The 20,548-nt window shown below is 43.1% G+C and overlaps 1 protein-coding gene across 10 annotated transcripts in view; it reads right to left on the reverse strand.

The window, feature by feature from the left end:
* RGS6 (regulator of G protein signaling 6) overlaps positions 1 to 20,530 on the reverse strand; it is a 546,475-nt gene extending 525,945 nt beyond the window's left edge. For 7 of the 10 annotated variants that reach the window (XM_029951172.1, XM_029951168.1, XM_029951178.1 and 4 more), the window contains exon 1: positions 20,219 to 20,530. The gene's annotated coding sequence lies outside the window, so the exon portion shown is untranslated. The other 3 variants (XM_029951170.1, XM_029951169.1, XM_029951171.1) reach the window with 3 other exon arrangements.
* Positions 20,531 to 20,548: the final 18 nt, after the last annotated feature.

The following is a 20,548-nucleotide window of genomic DNA, read 5'->3' on the forward strand; positions in this document are numbered from 1 at the left end:
TGGAGCAACTGACCAGCAGTCTGGCTTCCAGCCAGTATTTGGCCAAGTGAAACTCCCAGGCCAGCAGCATCAGAATCATTGGAGAAACCCTTCCCCCACCTCAGGGATTCTGAGATGGAACCATCAGCTGTTTAACAGGCTTCTCCCATGATCCTGATGTACAATTAAGAGGCAGATCACTGCAGTGACACTCCACTGCCACTGAGATCACGGTCACATGAAGCTAAAAGCCTTAAGCATCCTGCCTGCCCTTCTTTGTGCCTAGCACTCAAAGCCCTATTCAAGGAATATCTTGCAAGAGAGGTAATCAAAGCCTGACACTAACACAGTCTGAATATTTGTGCTGCTTGATGTTATTTCGTCTCCTCCATATTGTATCAACCTCACGTTGTTCGCTTCAGCCCATTAAAACCCAATGAATTTTTTTTTTACATCAGCAATGTTAAGCACTTTGGGAAAAAAAATTTACAAGATGTGTGCTAGCTCAATAGTACAAGCTTGTTTATATAGCTCTAATCTGACTGAGAAGGCAGGAACCTCCAGGGGGGAGGAGAAAGAACAACGGCTCTGAAGAACAAATACCTCTTTCTGGTATTTGTGACATTTCCTATACAGATGAACTCAAAGTCCAGCTGCTCAGTGACAGAGTGAGAGTTGGCTTCAGGTCCTACACCAGAGGTCTTAAAGCAAGGTGCTGGAGCTCAGTCCTTTTGGTGGCCATTCCAGGCACCCAGGATTTTACCGGGATATAATCACTTGATCGTTTTGGGACTTCGGTTAGCATTCTGTGGTCCCCAAAAGCTGGTAAAAGGGATTGAGCCAGACTAGCAGCCTCAGAATCACCTGAGGATGATTCTAAAGATCCGTGTTCCTGGGTCCCATGCTCCATAAATTCTGATCTGGTAGAACTAGGGTGGTCCCTGGAGATTTATCATTTAAACAGTCCCCACGTGATGTGAAAGCCCAGTCAGGTCTGGAAACCACTGACCTAGATTCTATGGAGCCTGCCTTCCCTTCACCTAACCCCTTCACCCCATCCCATGCTGCCTACTGTCCAGGCAGCCGTGCGGAGGTGGGGCTCCTTCAGCCTCCCTTGTATTTAGGAAGAGACACTCTGTACTGAAAAGAGCAAGGGTCCTGGAGTCAAAGAACAGGCTCTCAATCCTGGCCACGCCCCTTAGTGCTATGTGATCACAAACCACTTAGTGCTACACTTACTGAGCCTCTCTGAGCCTTGGTCTCCTCATCTACTAAAGGGAGCAAATACTGATCCCCGGTATCAGGGGTTCGCAGCCTTGTCTGCTTCTTAGGATCACCCAGGCAAGTGCCACAGCAACTCTAACAGATAGCTGTTATTATTCCCACACTACGGATGAGAAAAACGAGGCCCAAAGTTGCCAAAAGTAAAATAGCGTGTCAACCATGAAACTAAAATCCAAACCCAGGACTGATTCCAATGACCACACTTTCCAACCTGTCTGTCTTGGTCTCCAGTGACATCACTTATAGAAAGTATTTAAAACTCAATTTTGTAAATATACAAAATTTAAGTATATATTTAAATATAAAGTAGTTAGCATCTATATATCACATAGGAAGTACTCGTAGTAGGTACTCTGGTACACAGTACAATTGCTACTTAGTAGGTCCTCAACCGATGTGTGGTTCCTGCTTTCTACTTCCTAGTGCATCAGTGAGGCTGACCTCCCTGCACCAACCCAAGCTTAAGACATATAAATAAATACAATCCTCTTTAAGTTGCCACAGCTGCCTTACAGCCTAAGCAAACGAATTTTTGTTAAAAGCTGCTTATAAAGATAAATATTTTTGCATTCCTTATGTTAAGCAAAAGTCCCAAAAAATTAAGCTAGGAGAGAGAAGCAGAAAGTTTTTTCACGTAACAGGATGTGCTTGGCCTTGTGATGTGGCTCAGGGTCCTATCATTGCAATCACTGTTCGAAGTTCAGATCCACCCAGGCATCCTCTCTCACCAGGCCTCTGGCCCCCACACTGCGCTGGACACCCCCAGACCCTGCCAACTCCCCATCCACTCTCCCTGCCTTTCGAACTCTTCTTCTATCAACAGTATGCCCACTATGTCCTTCTACCTTGTCTTTGAACGTTGACCTTCAGGGACCTTCCTGGAAACCTGGCTTGCCCCAAGGACACCCCTCCTCTGGAGCCCAGTTCTCACCCCACGTATCTTGAACCAAGAAGTAAGGTAAGCATCATCCTGGCCCCACATTGCTGCTTCAAATTATTTCCCTCCTGTCTTCCTGCACAAATCCCTGTTCTCGTGACACTCAGACCATCTAGTGGCGCCACTTTCTACCCATCCTCACTGTTCTATCCTGCCTCCCTCCTGTTAAGCCCTCCCATTTTCTGAGGACGCCTGCTTCTGGTTCTGAGAGGTTTTCTTCTCCATCCCTCACTCCTTCATCGATCTCAATGACTTGAACATCAGAGTCAAAGACCTATCTGGAAAACCGGTTCCTCCATCCTTCTATTTCCCACCTGAACCCTCTTCCTCCAACCCTCTTCCTCAGCCACCATCTCCCATGGCCACATGCCATCACCCCATCGTCAGTGGTGAATGGATCACCTCAAACCCCAGTTCACTTACTCTGCATTCACTGCACACATTTTCCAAGCTTATTTAGACATTCAATCAATGGGACTCACAAGTTTTTACCCTCCATTCCTCCTCCTCACTCTGCCTTCACATTTTTCTCTCACGAGTCCCATTGTTTTAGCCACTCACGGTCACACCCTGGCAAATACCCTGAACTGCCTCAATATGCTCTTTCTGGGAGGAGATTTCCAGGCAAAACTCCAACACTGATGGAACCAGAATATCCACCACGCAATATCCACATAATCTCTGAAGACCCAAGCTCACACCCCAGCAGGCACACTCTCTGTGGTGGGAGTGAGGAAGAAATCACACAACCAGGCTAACTGGCTGCATTTTAAAGGGATGAGCACAAACTCTAAATTCATCAACAGTGCCCATCAAATCTAGCCGTTTCCCTACCAGGTTTGCTCCTTGTTTGTCTGCATTGGCCATCCTATATCTTATCTTTGTTCAAGCTCTACACACAGTTGATGGGCTCACTTCAAAATTCACTGAAGAAATGGAAGCCAGCAGAAGGCAGGTCTCTCGTTTTCAGGAACCTTCACCTAAGCCACCATGTTCTTTGTCTTCTCTCCTGTTGCAATAGAGGAAGTGTTGCTGTATTTACTAAAGGGAAGACATTCCACTCTTGCTTTTCATTGGAAGATGATAGAACATTCCTCCTCACTCATCCCCTACCACCACACCAACGGGGCTCCAATATAACAACAGATCACAGCACAAACATCTCCAAGACACACACTCTCTGAAGATTCATCTGAAGTCAAGAGAGGAGACACAAATATGAACACAAGGGGAATTTGAAGTTTCTAGCAGCTCTACCTATAGCAAACATTCAATGCAGTTCAACTTTTGGCCAATGTAAATAAAATCTCACACTAAAGGCCCAGTTGCCTTAATTCCCATTACCAAATATACCATGCTTGGCTTTTGACAAAAAAAATTACAAGGCATATAAAAGGCAAGAAAAAACACAGTCTGAAAAGACAACCAATCATCAGAATCAGATTCAGGACACAGATGTTGAAATTATCAGACAAGAAATTTTTATAAACTATGATTAAATATGTTGCAGGTTCTAATAGAAAACATACATGGTAATGAAAGCAGAGAGACAGAAATTCTTAAAAAAAATAAATAAATGCTAAAAGTCAAAAACACTGTAATAAATGAAGAATGCCTTCTAAAGGCTCATTGATAAACTCGAAATGGACAAGGAAAGAATCAGTGCACCTGAAAGTCAATAGAGACCCCAGACTGAAACACAAATCAAAACCATGAGGGGATACCACCTCACACATGTCAGAATAACTAAAAATAACAACACAAGAAACAACAGATGTTGGCGAGGATACAGAGAAAGGAGAACCTTCTGGCTCTGTTGGTGGAAATGCAAACTGATACAGCTACTCTGGAGAACAGTGTGTAGGTTCCTCAAAATAGAAGGTTCCCTTCCTAAAAATAGAACTACCCTATGGCCCAGCAATTATACTATTAGGTATTCACCCAAAGGATATAAAAATACAGATTTGAAAGAGTACATGCACCTCAATGTTTATAGCAGACTTAGTAATAGCCAAACTATGGAAAGAGGTCAAATGTCCATTGATGGATGAACAGATAAAGAAGATGTAGTAATATATACAATGGAATATTACTCAGCCAACAAAAACAATGAAATCTTGCCATTTGCAATGATGTGGATGGAGCTAAGCAGAATGTATTATGCTAAACAAAAGAAGTCAATCAGAGAAAGACAAATATATGATTTCACTGATAGGTGGAATTTAAGAAACAATGTCGTGGCCCGCCCCAGCCAGCAGGGCAGAAAATCCTTGTGGGTTCTTGATCCTGAGGGAGGGAGAGAAAACAGGGCAGGAAGGGGGACGCACAGAGAGTAAAGACAGCACACGGTATCCGATCAAGCCTCTTTTTATTGAGAAAACACCCTATCTTATAAAGGTTTCAAGGCGGGAAAACAAGGCAGCTGACCTAGGTCGGTTGCTAGGAAACAGGGTTAAGGGATTAAGACTGGAGTAAGAGAGGAACCAGACTAAAGTGTTTTAGCACAGCGCCTGAGGGGCTGATGCTACCCTGCCTGCAGGCGGTTGATCTTTGATCTTCTGGCTTCTCCTGACAGGGAGTGGCGCTCCCCTGCCTATTTGCAACTCCCCACAGGGAGTGACATATCCGGCTAACAAATGGCCAAACAGCTGAAATCTTTGAGGCTCCCAACAAACAAAGCCTACAAACATACAGAAAGGAGGGGGGAAGTGAAGAGAGGGAAACAAATCAAAAGAGAACAAACAGGGTTGATGGAGGGAGGTGGGTGGGGCATGGGCTAGATGGGTGATGGGTACTAAGGAGGGCACTTGTTGGAATGAGCATTGGGTGTTGTATGTAAGTAACGAATCACTAAATTGTACTTCTGAAACCAATACTGCACTGCATATTAACTAATTCAAATTTAAATTAAAAAATAGAAACCCCAAACTGAAAAATGAGAGAGAGAAAAATAAATCTTTAAAAACTGAGACAAAACATCCAGGAACTATGATATGATATCAAAAGGTATAACATAAGTATAATTAGAATACCAGAAAAAGAAAGAGAAATGAGAAGAGATATTTGAAGGAATAATAACTGAGAACATTCCAAAGTTAATGATACACAGCAAACCACAAATATAGAAAGATCAGGTAACTCTAATCACTGTAAGTTAAAAAGAAAATACAACAGCTAGGCATTTCATATTTAAACTGCAGAAAATCAAAGACAGAGAAAAGATCTCAAAAGACAACACAAGGGAAAAAAAACCTCACCTATAAAAGAATAAGAATTATGGATATCTTCTTATCAGAAAACATGCAAAAGCAAGAAAGTGAAGTCAAATATTTAAAATATTAAAAGGAAAAAAACAAATTAGAATTCTAAATCTAGTGAGATTAATCTTCAAAATGAAGGGCAAATAAACTTGCTGAGACAAATAAATAATGAGTAAGTTTATCATTAGCAGATTTGCTTTTCAGAAAATGCTAGATGTTCTTCAGACAGAGGAAATTACTTAGGTCAGAAACTTGGATCTACAAAATAAAGAGCAAGCATCAGAGAAGAAATAAAAGGAAAATAAAATATTTTATTTTCTTATTCTTAATTGATTTAGGAGAAAGGAATAAGACTCTCTTGAACAATATGTTCATGGAACAGAAACAAAATAAAACATTTTCTTTTAAAGATTAGCATATCAAGGCCTAACACAGAGCTCTGGAATAGCCCTTACCAACCAACAAGTTCAAAGGTTGGCAAGCTGGGGCCCAGGGGACAGATCTAGCCTTCTGCCTACTTTTGTATGGTCTGTGGGCATAAAGAATGGTTTTTACTTTTTGTTTTGCTTTGGTTTTTTTCTTTTTTTGTTTACTTTTTTTTAATGTTTATTTCTGAGAGAGAGAGAGGGAGAGAGAGAGAGAGAGAGAGCGAGCGAGCGAGCAAGCTGGGGAAGGGCAGAGAGAGAGGGAGATCTAGAACCCAAAGCAGGCTGCAGGCTCTGAGCTGTCAGCACAGAGCCCTATGCGGGGCTCAAACCCACGAACTGCGAGATCATGACCTGAGCTGAAGTCTGACACTTAACCGACTGAGCCACCCAGGCACCCCATCCCATCCCTTTTCGTTTTTTGTTTTGTTTTTACACTTTTAGACAGTGGGGGGGAAAAGTTAAAAGAAGAAGAATATTTTGTGACACATGAAAACTGTATAAAAATCAAATTTCTGTGTCCATAAATAAAGTTTTATAAATAAACACCTTTGTTTACTTACTGTCTGTGCTGCTTTTGCACTACACCAGCAGAGACGAGGAGCTGTGAGAGAGACCAGATGGCCCGCAAAGCTCAAAGTATTTACTATTCGATCCTTTTCATAAAAAAATTTCCTGTTCCCTGAACAATCCCAACCATTTAATTTTTCAGAGGATGAACCCAAAGTCTGAGAGATCAAATTATATGCTCACGTCATCTTGCTGGTTAGTAAGAGCCAGTATGAAAATTTAGGTCTTCAGTTTCCAAATGTCTTTCCTCCCACGTGAGAGGACTCCCATTTTTTCTAAGATCACAGTGTCTCATACTGCTGACGACGGGGACTGCAGAAGCAACTGCTGTCACTTTCTGATTTCACATGATAAAGACTGTATCACCGCGAGGGAAGCAGTAGGAGTGACAGAGGAGCTCTGCCAATTGTTACACACAAGAAGGGAATGACTAAGAGATAAAGAGGAGGGCGTGTTCCCAGGGGACCCAAAAAAGAAAGACACTCCTATTGGCTTTTTTTTTAAAGAATGTCAGTTATATTCCTTAAGATTTTGTTGTTTTCTTTCTTCTTCTTCTCTTCTTTAAGAACAGGTAAAACCAGTATCTTTTTACCCTAAAACTAGGCATTTAAATGTCAAGTGCATCTCTTCTAGGACTCCATAACGCAAACAGTGCTAGAGATAGCAAGAGTTAACAAACAAACAAGAATATCTATTCATGAAGTTTATCAGGCAGGAGCAATATAGGTCAAAGAAATAACAGTTGAATAGGGTTCTGAGGGTTCATTACACTTTCACTCATATCTGATGGAAGACAAAAATAGTACAATTAGCATGTACCACTTCCTACAACAGTGGGAACAATCCTCAAGAACTAGAAAAGCCAGAGAAGGACAGATACCATATGTTTTCACTCATAAGTATAACAGGAGAAACTAAACAGAGGACCATGGGGGAGGGGAAGGGGAAAAAATAGTTGAGGAGAGGGAGGGAGGCAAACCATGAAAGACTCTTGAATACTGAGAACAAACTGAGGGCTGATGGAGGATGGGGAGAGGGGAAGGGAGGAGGTGGTGATGGAGGAGGGCACTGTGGGGATGAGCACTGGGTGTTACATGGAAACCAACTTGACAATAAACTATAAAAGAAAAAAAAAGAACTAGAAAAGCCACATTAAATTGGAAAAAGGAGTGCTCCCTAAGGCCATGAGGACATAGACCAAGATCCAAAAGAAAAGGGAAGTGCAGAGTTGCCCCGACATTCCATTCAACTATTCTGTACGCATCTAGTCAAATTCAACATCTATTCATGGAACTACTGTCAGCCAATTCTGAATGTAAAGGAACATGCTTAATCTGAAAAAGGATAGCTACAAAGCATGGCAACCGTAATATTTAATAGTCACACGTTGAAAGTTTTCCCACTGTTATCAGAAATGAGACGAGGCTGCCTGCTATGACCACTTCTATTCTCTGTTACAGTAGAGTCTAAACCAACGCAACAGGAAAGAAAAAGAAATAAAAAGAGAGGAAGCAAAGGAAGAAGCAAAAACTGTCTTTCAGGTTATTTGTGTTCCTGTAAAAGCCATAATAATCTACATGGAACCATTAGAATTAATATGTGAATTTAGGAAAGTCATTGGATTCAATGTCAACAAGTAAAAATCAACCATATTTCTGTATATTCACAGACCAACAACCAGAAAATATGTTTAAAATGATATTGCTTATAATAGCATCAACTGACTTCAAATACTAGGAATAGTATATACTATGTAGAAGAAAGTGCAATACCTTTACCACATGGAGAGATACAGAACACTAAGAGATAAAAATCCAAATAAATGAAGGGATATGCCATATTTTTTAAAAAATGTTTTAACATTAATTCATTTTTGAGAGATAGAGTGTGAGCAGGGGAGGGGCAGAGAGAGAGAGGGAAACACAGAATCTGAAAGAGGCTCCGAACTGTCAGCCCAGAGCTCAACACAGGGCTTGAACTCATGGACCACAAGATCATGACCTGAGCTAAAGTCGGACGCTTAACCTACTGAGCCACCCAGGTGCCCCAAGGGATATACCATATTAATGAATAGAAAGAGTCAACATTTTAAAGACATTAGTTTACTCCCTAAATTGGGCTAGAGATTTAATGCAGTCCCAATCAAATTCCCATCAAAAGAGGGTTTTAAAATTTATACAGTAATGCAAATGTCTAAAATAACCAAGATGTTCTTGAATAATAACTGGACATATACTATCAGATATGGACTTACTATTAAGCTATAGTAAGAGAGAGTGAGATCAGTATAAAAATGGCCAAAAAGAAAAAGAGAAGGGGCTAGAAAACAGAGAGGGACCTACATATAAATAATTGCCTGGTTTATAATGAAAGTTGACATTTCAGAGCAGTGGAAGAGATGTTTCAAGAAGTAGTGCAGGGGTTAATTGGATATCCAGATGGAAAACAAAATAAAAATGGATCTTTTTTATGCCTTAGATAAAAAATCAACCTGTTTTTGCCTTTACCTACCGATAAAGGCAAAAACAAAAACAATAGGGCTTCCAGAAAGCAACGTGGAAAAATAACTGCATGACCTTAGGGTGGGCAAAAATTCCTTCAGCAGGCACAGAAAACAATAACCATAAAGGAAGAGGTTAACAGATTGGATTAGATTTAAAGGAAGATCTCCAGGGGCGCCTGCATGGCTCAGTCCAGTCGCACTTCAGTTCAGGTCATGATCTCGTGGTTTGTGGTTTTGGCCCCACAGTGGGCTCTGTGCTGACAGCTCAGAGCCTGGAGCCTGCTTCAGATTCTGTGTCCCTTGATCTCCGCCCCTCCCCCGCTTACACTCCATCTCTCTTTCTCTCAAAAAAAAAAAGTTAAAAAAAGTTTTTTAAATAAATAAAGCAAGATCTCCTATTCATCAAAAGGGAGTCAAATAGCAAGCCACAAAATAGGAAAAGATATTTTAAACACATATGACTGAGAAAAACACTTGTATTCAAATTTGTTTAAAAAAACTTCAAATCAATAAGAAAAAGACAATCCAATTTTAAAATAGATGATAAACTTGAATAGAAACTATAAGAGACAAAATGAAAGTGACAAAAAAAAAATTAGAGACAACATCATTAGTCACCAGAGCAGATCAAAACCACAATGAGACACCATGACACACCCAGCAGAGCTAAAATTAAACAAGTCTGATAATCCCAAGTGCTGACAAGCATGTAGAGAAACTGAAACATTCATAAGCTGATGAGAGGAATATAAAGTGGTAGAACCGCTTAGGAAAACACTGTAAGAATTTACTGACGTTGGACATACGTACCCCACGCCCCAGCAAACCAGTCTTTCCTGTAAACCAGAGAGAAATGCATTCATCTGTGCACCAAAAAACACACACAAAACAGTTTATAGCAGCATTCTTCCTCACAGTCCTAAACTGGAAGCAGCCCAAATGCCCATCAATGGACAGTAGATGAATAAACAATTTGTAAAATATTACAAAGCGGTTTGCTACCCAGCAATAAAAAAAATTAACTGCCCCGTATCACACCACAGATGACCCGAACAAGGTTGTGCGTAAGAAGCCACAAGAAAGGGGGTGTGTACATGTGTGTATAATCCCACATACATTTCATACATTTCAAAAATTGGAACCCATGGTACTAGCAATCAGGTTAGTAGTTACCACTGGGGAAGGTGGGGGTGCAAGTTACTGGGAGGTACATGAAGTCGTTTCCAGGGGGCTGGTCACATTCTATCTCTTGATCTGGGAGTGATAATACGGATGTATTTACTGTTCGGACATTTATTGGGCAATGGTTTGTGTACTCTGTGAAGATCTTATCCTCTAAAACTGTATGTTTAAAAAAGGATAGCACAAATATTCAGGGGGAAAGGACACAGCATCTCCTGGTCTCAAGGCGGCACGTGACCCGTCTCATGCAAAAAGTGATCTGTAACTGCAGGATTGTAGGGATGGTGGAGGAGCCAGACATCATGTCTGTCAGCTCTGTGTACATCGACTCTGGCCTTTGTCCAGCAGCCACAGAACAGAGGCAGTAATCCTTGAATGAGGAAGCTGGGATAGAAAGGAAACAAGATTAGAAACAAACAGTTGCGGGGCGCCTGGGTGGCTCAGTCGGCTAAGCATCCAACTGCGGCTCAGGTCATGATCTTGCGGTTCCTGGGGTTGAGCCCTGTATCTCGTTCTCTGCTGACAGCTCAGAGCTGGGAGCCTGCTTCAGAGTCTGTGTCTCCCTCTCTCCACCCCTCCCCTGCTCTCTTGCTCTCTCTCTTACTCTCTCTCTCTCTCAAAAATAAACATTCTTTAAAATTTTACAAAAAGAAACACAATTGAGGGAATCTCTCACACTATCCGAAAACCTTCATTTTGGATAATGAAAATTTTCCAACACTTATAACACATCTCAGAACTCTCAGACAGTGCCTGAAACACTCTGCATTTATTCTACAGCCCGGCGAATGAAACCCCAAATTCACCAGTCAGATCAGAAGATTGAGGCGCTACTTCTGGTTGCCCAGTATACTTTATACAATCAAATGTGCATCTTCCCATCAGGAAGGATGGGCCCATGGACTATTCTGGCCAAAGGATGCTGTCTGACTGGACACACTGATTAGATCAAGCACATAACTGGGACCAATCAGGGGCCTTCCCTGGGCTAAGATAAGGACACTGGAAGAATTACGAGCCCTTCCCCAGGAGGGACAGTGTGAAAAGGATGTGAGGGGAGGGATATTCGTGACCATCCTCTTTTTCTCTAGTGTCACCAATGGAGGAAGTCAAGTCAATGAGGTATCAAGAATGCTGACAGTATCATTTAAGTCTTTGGATCCAGCCATGCCTGAATTTCCAGATGTAGGAGTCACGTGGGTAGGCTGCTTTTCCTGAGTTGGTTTAAATCTGCTTTAATTCAGTTTGTTTGTTTGTTTGTTTCTATATGCCAGAAAGCCCTGAATCTCCATTATCATCACCACCACTCCATGTATGTGGCATCCAAGTCGCTAACAAACTGACCTCAATTTGAATTTCCAGTCTTGTCAACCATTGTCCATCTTCCATGACCAACATGTCCAATCTCAACCCCAAGTAACTTGCCGCCACCAAGGATTCCCAATAAGCAAAGTCAACTTAAATCAATCTACTTCCAAATATGTCTTTGATGGCCAACAGGCCATTCCCGTTAAGGATAATTAAAAATACAAGTAGCTGGGGCTTAGACACAGATTTTTGTAAGTGGGGGAGGGAGGTTGTAAGGCAGACGGCAGGCAGGGGAAGTGCTTTTTGCAGAGAAGCTTTTGAAAGCTACAGGAAGCCAAGGAAATGGAAACCTGGAATTGACAGCATATGCTCCGGCATGAAGCTTCATAGCCAACGCATTGGGGTGAGGCATCTGAGAGCTTCCTAATCAGTTATGCCTAGCAAGCCAGATAAGGGTTGTCCCAAGGTTCATCCACTTTACCCTTGAGCCACAGGAAGATCCTGGAGTCCGTGGTCAAACTCACAGTCAGAAAGTCTAAAAGGCACTGAATGTCTAGACAGAGAGCTTGACACAGTTCAGGAAAATGCCCATTTGCACGGGGACTGTGCATGGCTCTAATAAAGCAAAACCGCTTACAAGCATTTCACTGCAGAGGCATGACCTCCTGGAAAATGGCAAGAACTAGAAACTCGCTGTGGCACACCCTCTGTTGCCAATATGAGGTGAGGAAAATGTCACTCACAATCTACTTTGTTTTCTCTTTTACTTTTGGTGCATGCAAATATATATTTTAAACAGTTTCACTTGCTACCTAGATGTCCCCTGTCCCTTCTGCACCTCAAGTTTTTAAGTTCAACAGCATGGACTTCCTTCCTGTAAGGTTTTTAAGGACCTGATTCTCAATAGGGGGATATTATTTGCACACTTTGTCACTCCTGTCCTTTTACTTACACTGAAATGCTTCAAGCACACCCTGGCCACCTCTCTCCTCTGCTCCCATCTCTACAAGTCCCAAAGCCACTGGTTGTCAAAAGTCCATTTTGTCCACTCAACATCTTCAATGAAATCTCCCCATAACCTCTCCCCTATCCCATTTATCTGTGCTTATCTTACCACATCCTGTTTCTCTTCCCACCCCCACCAACCCCACCACCCCCGCCCCACCCCCACCACAGCCACAGAATTTTAAACTTCTTGATAACAAGAGCCATACCTAATTATCATCTAGAAAAAGGTGCTCAATAGTGGGACATACCGGCGAGAAGGACAAGCCAGGCAAAAAGCAGGCGAGAATGGCAAGGACCTTAGACAAACTGTGACCTGGGGAAGGAACCCCTCCCTGCCCAGCTAGGAACTGACTTAACCAGAGACATCCAGGAACAATCCCTCTATCGGTAATGCCCTCAGCAATCACAATTTCTCAGTCTTATTCTGCGCTTGGGGTGAACGCAGATCAAGGGTGTTAAGCTACTTAGGCCAATGTCACAGACCCTCGGGCATCCGGCAGAAGCCAGCAGCCAAGCCCCTAAACTACATGCCATTCTAAAAGTTAAAGTGCCTTCCCCTAAAAAAAAAAAAAATCTAAAATATAATCAATAAATTTATTCTTTGTGAATGCATCCTTTCTATTTTCACCAGCTGCTGAATCAGTCTTTGTTTTAGGATGTATGGTCAGCAAAATAATATAATGGCATCTTCCTGCTTGGTTTGGAATCTGAACACAGTAGCACTTACATAGCGACTTAAGAGAAAAGGACATTGGACATTTTTTTTTAAGTTGTCTTTCTTCTAGAGAGGTCACAAACATAACAAACAAAGCCAGCTCAAACAAGTGTCTTGCTTGGGTTGAGCAACATACACTATAAATATAAAATTTTTCTAATTAATATTAGTTGCTAATGATCAAAAAGGAGGGCAACAACGGGGCTTTCGGAAAAGCGCATACACTTTGCTTTAACATAACCCTCACCTGTCCCTAATGTTCCCAGCCCTGGGCTTCGGGATCATTCATCCTCACCCATGGGTGGTTTATTTTGCTTTTAGCAAAAACTCTGGCATCCATGCATCTGGTACTCATGTTTCTATCAAAAATGGGTCAGAGGGCCCCATGTTTTAAGAAAAAAGTGGGTTCTTACTCTGAAAGCAAACAATAATTGCTTTACGAACCCATTATCAATACCTCCACCTGCAAAACTTGCTGCTGTCTTTCTCTTCACCTCTGAAATTTCTACCGATTTCTCAAAGCCGGTCTCTACCAGGTCTGATTATACAATGTTCCATCCATCTCTGTCAATACTAGGTCGTCCTCCCTCCCATTTTCACCCACTGGAGCTGCCAGTTACTCTATAAGTAATCCAGCACATTCACCCAACTCATAGCCGGCCAAACAGAGATCCCTAGGGTACAGAGGAAAATCACTGCACAGCCTTGCTTGGAGTATGGGTCACAATCCGGCATAAGAGACAGCCATGTAGCAGCAACTCCTATTTGTCACCTCTCTTCCACCTAATGAGCAATGGCCTTTAGGCTCAAGGAAACAGACACATCTTTGGCTACTGCAGAGGAAGATCCTTCCCACCCCACTCTCTCCACCTAGCATCTGGGCCACCTGTTCTCCATAAACCTTCTCAAATCAACTCTTAGAACTCAGGAGCACAATTCTCCAAGGGACTTAGGAGTCCCTCAAATGCTAGGCTGATACAGGCAAGTCCTCAGGAACAGAAGAAGGGGAAACCATTACCCTGAAATACTTCCCAAAAGACTTCACTTTGGAGGAGGTCATCGCTGGATGACCCGGGAGGGGGATCTGGGCACTCAGAAGCTCCTCATCCCCTCTCCTGTCCTTGGAATGTCCTCTCTGCCCACTGTTCCCAAAGTGGGAGCTACCTGCAAAGGCATAACCCTGGGAGAATAAGGTGCTGTTGAGCTCCAACTGGACTAAATACATACCTGAGCACCATGAAGGCTGCTATAAAACTCCTAAGATTCCGGCAGGTGATACAAAATGGAGATTTTTTTTACTTTGAGAGAAAGAGAGAGTGCGAGTGGGGGAGGGGCAGAGAGAGAGGGAGAGAGAAGATCCCACGCAAGCTCTGCTGTGAGGTCATGACCTGAGCTGAAATCAAGAGGGCACTGAAACCGCTTAATGGACTGAGCCACCCAGGAGCCCCAGGTGAAGAGATCTATTTATCTTGCAGCTGCTCAGGACAAGCTCCTATGTACGTTTCCTTGCTAATTCACGCTGCCACCCACCAATCCAGAGTGACTGCTTTTCTGGGTCTCTCTGTCCTCCTGCACTCAGGTGGGTTTCAGATGACTGGGTTGAAAACCAACAACTCATAATCAAAATTATTAGAAAATAGACAATTGGTGTGACAGTGTCCACCTCCCGGGGTCACCGTGCCTCCTCTGGGAAGTGTGCTAGGCAAGTTCTTGTTTTCTCTCCGCTACTCATACTCAGGGGAGTTTTGTTATTCCTGTTTTACAGATGAGGAAATTGAGGTTTCAGAAACACAATCAAGCAGGTTTTAAATTGCCTGTTGTGGGGCGCCAGGGTGGCTCAGTCAGTTAAGTGTCCAGCTTCGGCTCAGGTCATGATCTCATAGTTCGTGGGTTCAAGCCCCACATCAGGCTCTTTGCTCACAGTTAGCTCAGAGCCTGCAGCCCATCTTTAGATTCTGTGTCTCACCTCTCTCTGACCCTTCTCTGCTCACGCTGTCTCTCTCTCTTTCAAAAATAAACAAAACTTTTTTTTTTAAATTTAAATTGCCTGTTGTACTACTTTAAGAGCCAATGGTCCCAGGTCTCTGTCTGGGCTCAGGGTGCATTACAGGTGCACTTTCGAAGGAGAGTGGCCTCCCTCATTCCAAATCAAGCAGGATCCCGCATGGCTCACCTCCAGTGCTTTCCAGAGGTATGCATCACCCCAGCAAGAAAATAGCTTCTTGGGTGGTACAGGTTCCAGCGGCTAAGAGAACTCTACCCTGCAAAAACTTACAGGCTGGCGGTTTCCAATAGTTACAAATTCAAATTGTTACATTTTAAGTTTCCATCCATAAAAATGGAGGTTTCCTGCACCCTATGTTTCTAACACCTGAGTAGAAGGATAAATTTTCTAGTTGTGAAGTAGCCACGCAAAGGTGACCAGGAGTTGTAACTGGGGTATTTTGACCACCTGGGATCTCCTGGCCTGTCCAAGGCCTTCACTCAGGGTTCACAGAGGAAGGGGATAAAGAACACCCCTCCCTGTCAGGCAGGCCTGGATCGGATTTCTGGGGTTGCCACTCATCAGTTCTGCGGGCTTAGGCAGGTTAATGTTCTCTCCAATCTTAGGTTCCCATTTTGCGATGTTCTAATGAGCATTGTTCTACCTTTTGAATGTGGGAGGGGCGGGGAAGAGGAGTCTAGGCCACTGCTTCCTTGACCTGCTTTGGTAGCTGAGATAATTCATAGTGAATTTAGACACACACACCCTTTGTGGAATGTATATGTGATAGACAACAAACTGCCCATATAGGTCTCCGGAAGGCAGTAGTAAAGCATTCATAAGCATGCCAAAAAAATGTTGCAGTTTGTAACATTTCCAGCACATATTCCCAGCTGTTATTTAAGGTAACTCATTGGGTTTAATGTTCATTGTAACTACCTACTTGTAAGCACTTTTGCTCCCCTTGCAGTTTGAAGAACTGGGTTTCATGACTGATTATTACCCTTACTACAGACATAATGGTTCCAAATTCTGGATGATTATCTTCCTTATCTTGAGTCCTGGAGAAAGTCCCCCCCCCCCCACCGTGGAGAAAACCGACGCTTACTGAGAACGTCCCAGCTGGGCACCGGGGCAGATGGATGCAAAGAAAACAGGGGCTGACAGGTGGTGGTGATGGAGGAGGGCACTTGAGGGGAAGAGCACTGGGTGTTGTATGGAAAACAATTTGACAATAAAATATTATGGAAAAAATAAATAAATAAAAACAAAAACAACAACAACCAAAAAAAAGAAAACAGGGGCTGAGATTCTGCCCACAAGGAGCGCAGCGTCTAGTTCTGGTGTGCTCTGGGCACTTGTGACAAACGTAAATCCTCACGCCCCACCCCAGACCTCCTACATCCGACACTCTGGGGTTGACCCCCTCAGCCACCTGTAATAGAAAAGCCCACTTCACACAATTGTCGTCCTCATCACAGGTTTATGTTTAGTTTATTAACTAAATCTAAAAGTTTCATTTATCTTTTGAGGAAACAGAGGCCCAGAGGCCAAAGGCCACATGAAGTAGAGAAACTAAATCCAGAACTCAGGTATCTGCCCCTCCACCCTACACAAGGCCAATGTTCTATTCCTCTTCTGATGCTTTACTCCCTAAATCTTACGTGGAGTCCCAAGTATTGCCAACCCAAAGTAAAAACCTTCATTTTTCAAAAAAATGGAAAAACAGAGGAACTGCTGTCTTTAAAAATAAGAACCACTAACAAACATTTAAATCTCATCTATCAAAATCATCTAATAAACTAGCAGTAATTTACTAAACCGTTAGCACATCCAAGTTCCATTTACAAGATTTGAAAATTTGGGAGGCCAGGGGAGAGAAGTATAAAAATACAATGAATAGGGGGTGCCTCAGTGGCTCCGTTGGTTGGGTGTCCAACTCTTGATGTCTGTTCAGGTCATGATCCCAGGGTCATGGGATAAAGCCCCATGTTGGGCTCCATGCTGAGCATGAAGCCTGCTTAAGATTCTTTCTCAATCTGGGGCACCTGGGTGGCTTAGTAGGTTAAGTGTTCAACTTCAGCTCAGGTCATGATCTCATGGTTCATGGGTTCAAGCCCCTACGTTGGGCTCTGCGCTGACAGTGCCGGGCTTGGAGCCTGCTTCAGGTTCTGTGTCTCCCTCTCTCTCTGTCCTTCCCTTGTCTGTTTCTGTCTCTATCTCTCTCAAAAATAAATAAACATTAAAAAAAAAAAAAAGAAGATTCTCCCTTACTCTGCCCTCCCCCCCAATGCAATCACTCGCTCGCTCTAAATAAAAAGAATTAAAAGTTAAAAAAATACAATTAACAATGTGATCAGAATAAAATCTGGAGGAATATACAGCATGCAGAAATGTCAACTGAGGTTTGCTGTCTGTGGGAGAATTACTAATCTTTTTTCTTTGTATTTTCCTGAATTTTTCCCAATGGTTATATATTACTTTGGTCATCAAGGAAGGAAAGTAAAACTTTTCTTTGAAATGTTACCTCCAAATCACTGAACATGAAGCTTTTATTTTGTAATTCCATTTCTCTCCGTACAGCAGGATACTGTGTGTGTGTAGTAATTATTTATATCATGCCATATGTTACAATGAAGATGAAATTCAGGAAATATATTTCTTCTGGCTGGCAGTGAAAATGAAGAGGTTAAATGCTTTCCTAAGTTCAAAGCACTACGAATGAAGCCAACTGTGAAGCTAAAGGAAACCTTTATTGAAATCTCTAAGAGCATCCCTTTAGAAAAACGTTGATGTGACACATAGCTCTTTACTCATATCACCCTGATGTTTAACCCTGAGCACAAAACAGAATGTTTAGCAACTCCAGTTCAGGGGATAAAATTCATGAGAGAATATCAGAGAAATAAGAAACAGAAGGATCCTACTTTCACATAAAATTCTGTCCCCATGGACAAAAAGACATCCAAAATTACTGGCAAAATGTACTGTCCCCCAACACCCTTTTTTTTTCCGTATCAAGAAGTGTTTGCTCATTTAAAAAATATCTATGTTGGTTACTTTTAATCAATGAATCATAAAAAAATAGATAAATAAGGATTGTCTCATTTAAAGAGACATGTCTGCCACAATAGCAATGCTGTAATGTTTTACTTGATAAGACAAATTTATCACTTGAAGAAAAACTAGCACTGTTTTACTGAAACGCTCAGCAAAATAAATTCACTGAGTGTTAATTAAAGTCTCTTAAAGGAGACAGGGAAGGAAAGTTAGGCAATGTGATGGCAATGGAAAAGGAAATACTGGGGCACCTGGGTGGCTCAGTTGGTAAAGCGTCCAACTTTGGCTCAGGTCATGATCTCACAGTTTGTGGGTTTGAGCCCTGCATTGGGTTCTATGCTGACAGTGTGGAGCTTGGAGCCTGCTTTGGATTCTGTGTCTGCCTCCCTCTCTGCCCCTCCCCTGCTCTCTCTCAAAAATAAACAGACATTAAAAAATTAAAAAAACAAAAAGGAAATCCTAGTAGCCACCTTTTTTTGTTTTTTACCAAAATACCCACAATAGCTGATATTTCTAGAATTTACAGATGCGTTCAGGAAAGAATGAGTTATGGAGGGGGGAGGGAATACATAAATATATATATTATATATAATACCTCAACATTTATAGTATCTAAGATCACCATACTTATGCAACAATTTGGCTTGACAGTAGTATCAGGGAACTGGGAGAGAACTTCTTATCTTGGGTTTGCCTGCTTGCCACGCAAGCTTTTGCTTACAGAAGTGCATCTCCAAAGAGCCTAAATGTCCCTCAGTCCTCTGTTTTCTTTCTTTCACAGAGCGGTCTCAGCCATTGCAAAATTAATAAGAGAACGAACAGATAATATAAAGAGTGCACAACTCACAGAAAGTTTCTCCGACCCCCAGGGGCTCCTATCTGCCTATGGAAATTGATCTATAGAAGCCTGGCCCTTAATATATGAAGCTAAACCTAATAGTGTCCTTTCACACACTTTTGGACAGAACGTACACAAACTTGCTGCTCAGTCTCTAACTCCATTCGGAACTTAGAAGCCTGGTTCTTAATCTTCTATGTCTCATCCCCTTCTGGTGAGAAAAGGGTCCAGTGTTGGGCTTTGTCTAATCCTGCTTATTTTTGCAGTTTTACTTTGGGGCTGCTAAAAGGTATTGATTAGAAACTACCTGCAGATCCAGCTTCTAAGCATTGACAAACACCGAGGGAACGATCCCAAGCCAACAACAAGCTCCAGAATATCTTCAATTTGTAACAGAGAAATGCCACTCCTCCCAACAGGAGAGAAAAGAATCACGTTCCTACTCCATCAAATTAAGAAATACAATAAAATACAGCATCTTTCATTCTGAACAAAATTAAATTTTCTGGGTCACTTTTTTCTGTCTCGCCGGGCCACGTTTACAGCCTGATGGTGACAGTAAACACGATCTCTTCACGCCAACAGTTTAGTGGTCGCCCTCTGAGAGCGAATACCTACCGTTCTCTTTCCTGCCGCAGTTCCCAGAGAACAGGACCCCTCACCCACCGCCACCACCCCTGCCCTCCACACCTCACCACTCGCGTGCTTTTCTTCCAAACCGCAAAAGGGCGAGCTTTTTCAGAGAAAAAGTTAAGGAACGCCTGCTTCTGGGGTAAAGGTGCCCCACCTGCGACCGCAACACCGGAAGCCTGGAAGTGCCTAAGTACCTAGGAGCACGTACCCTCTGCGCGCTGGAGCCGGTCAGTGAGCGCTTCGCACCCAGAAGCCCGGGAACATGATTTATATGCAGACCTGCACCCATCCCACACAAGTCCGCATGCCAGCTTGCCTAAGCACTTATGTAAGCTCGTGCCTCTACAGTCCCAAACTGCACACACACACAGCCCGACACCTGTCACGCATCTGAAATGGACAGCATCCACACCCAGGAGATGAAATGAAATCAACACAGACCAATGGGGGAAAGGGGGGGGGGGGGTCCATCGTTTCAAAACCTCTTTTTCCCCAGTTGTTTCTGGCCCGTTTTTGTCACAACTACAATTACCTTAGCAACCAAAGAATTGCACTGACTCCCCCTCCGGCTTCTGAATTTCTCCTAAAGCCAAGCTTGCGCCAGGTTCATGGTAAAGCTAGAGAAGCCCAGAGAACGAGGCACCGGCAGCCTCTGGGGGCGGAGGGGACGTCGGAGGCGGTCTCCCCGCGGCTCTCCAGCGACCCGCCTCGTCTTTGCGAGTTGCCGCGGCGGCGAGCGCGGGGTTCAGGGAGCGGAGAGCGAAGCCCGGGGCCGGCCAGGAGGCGCGGCGGGTCGCATGGTGCCCGGGTGCGGGGCGCTCGGGATCTCCGGCGCTCGCCCCTCGCCAGCCCCAGGCCGCCG

The sequence above is a fragment of the Suricata suricatta genome, chromosome 9, assembly GCF_006229205.1.
Source record: "Suricata suricatta isolate VVHF042 chromosome 9, meerkat_22Aug2017_6uvM2_HiC, whole genome shotgun sequence".
Lineage (NCBI taxonomy): Eukaryota > Metazoa > Chordata > Mammalia > Carnivora > Herpestidae > Suricata > Suricata suricatta.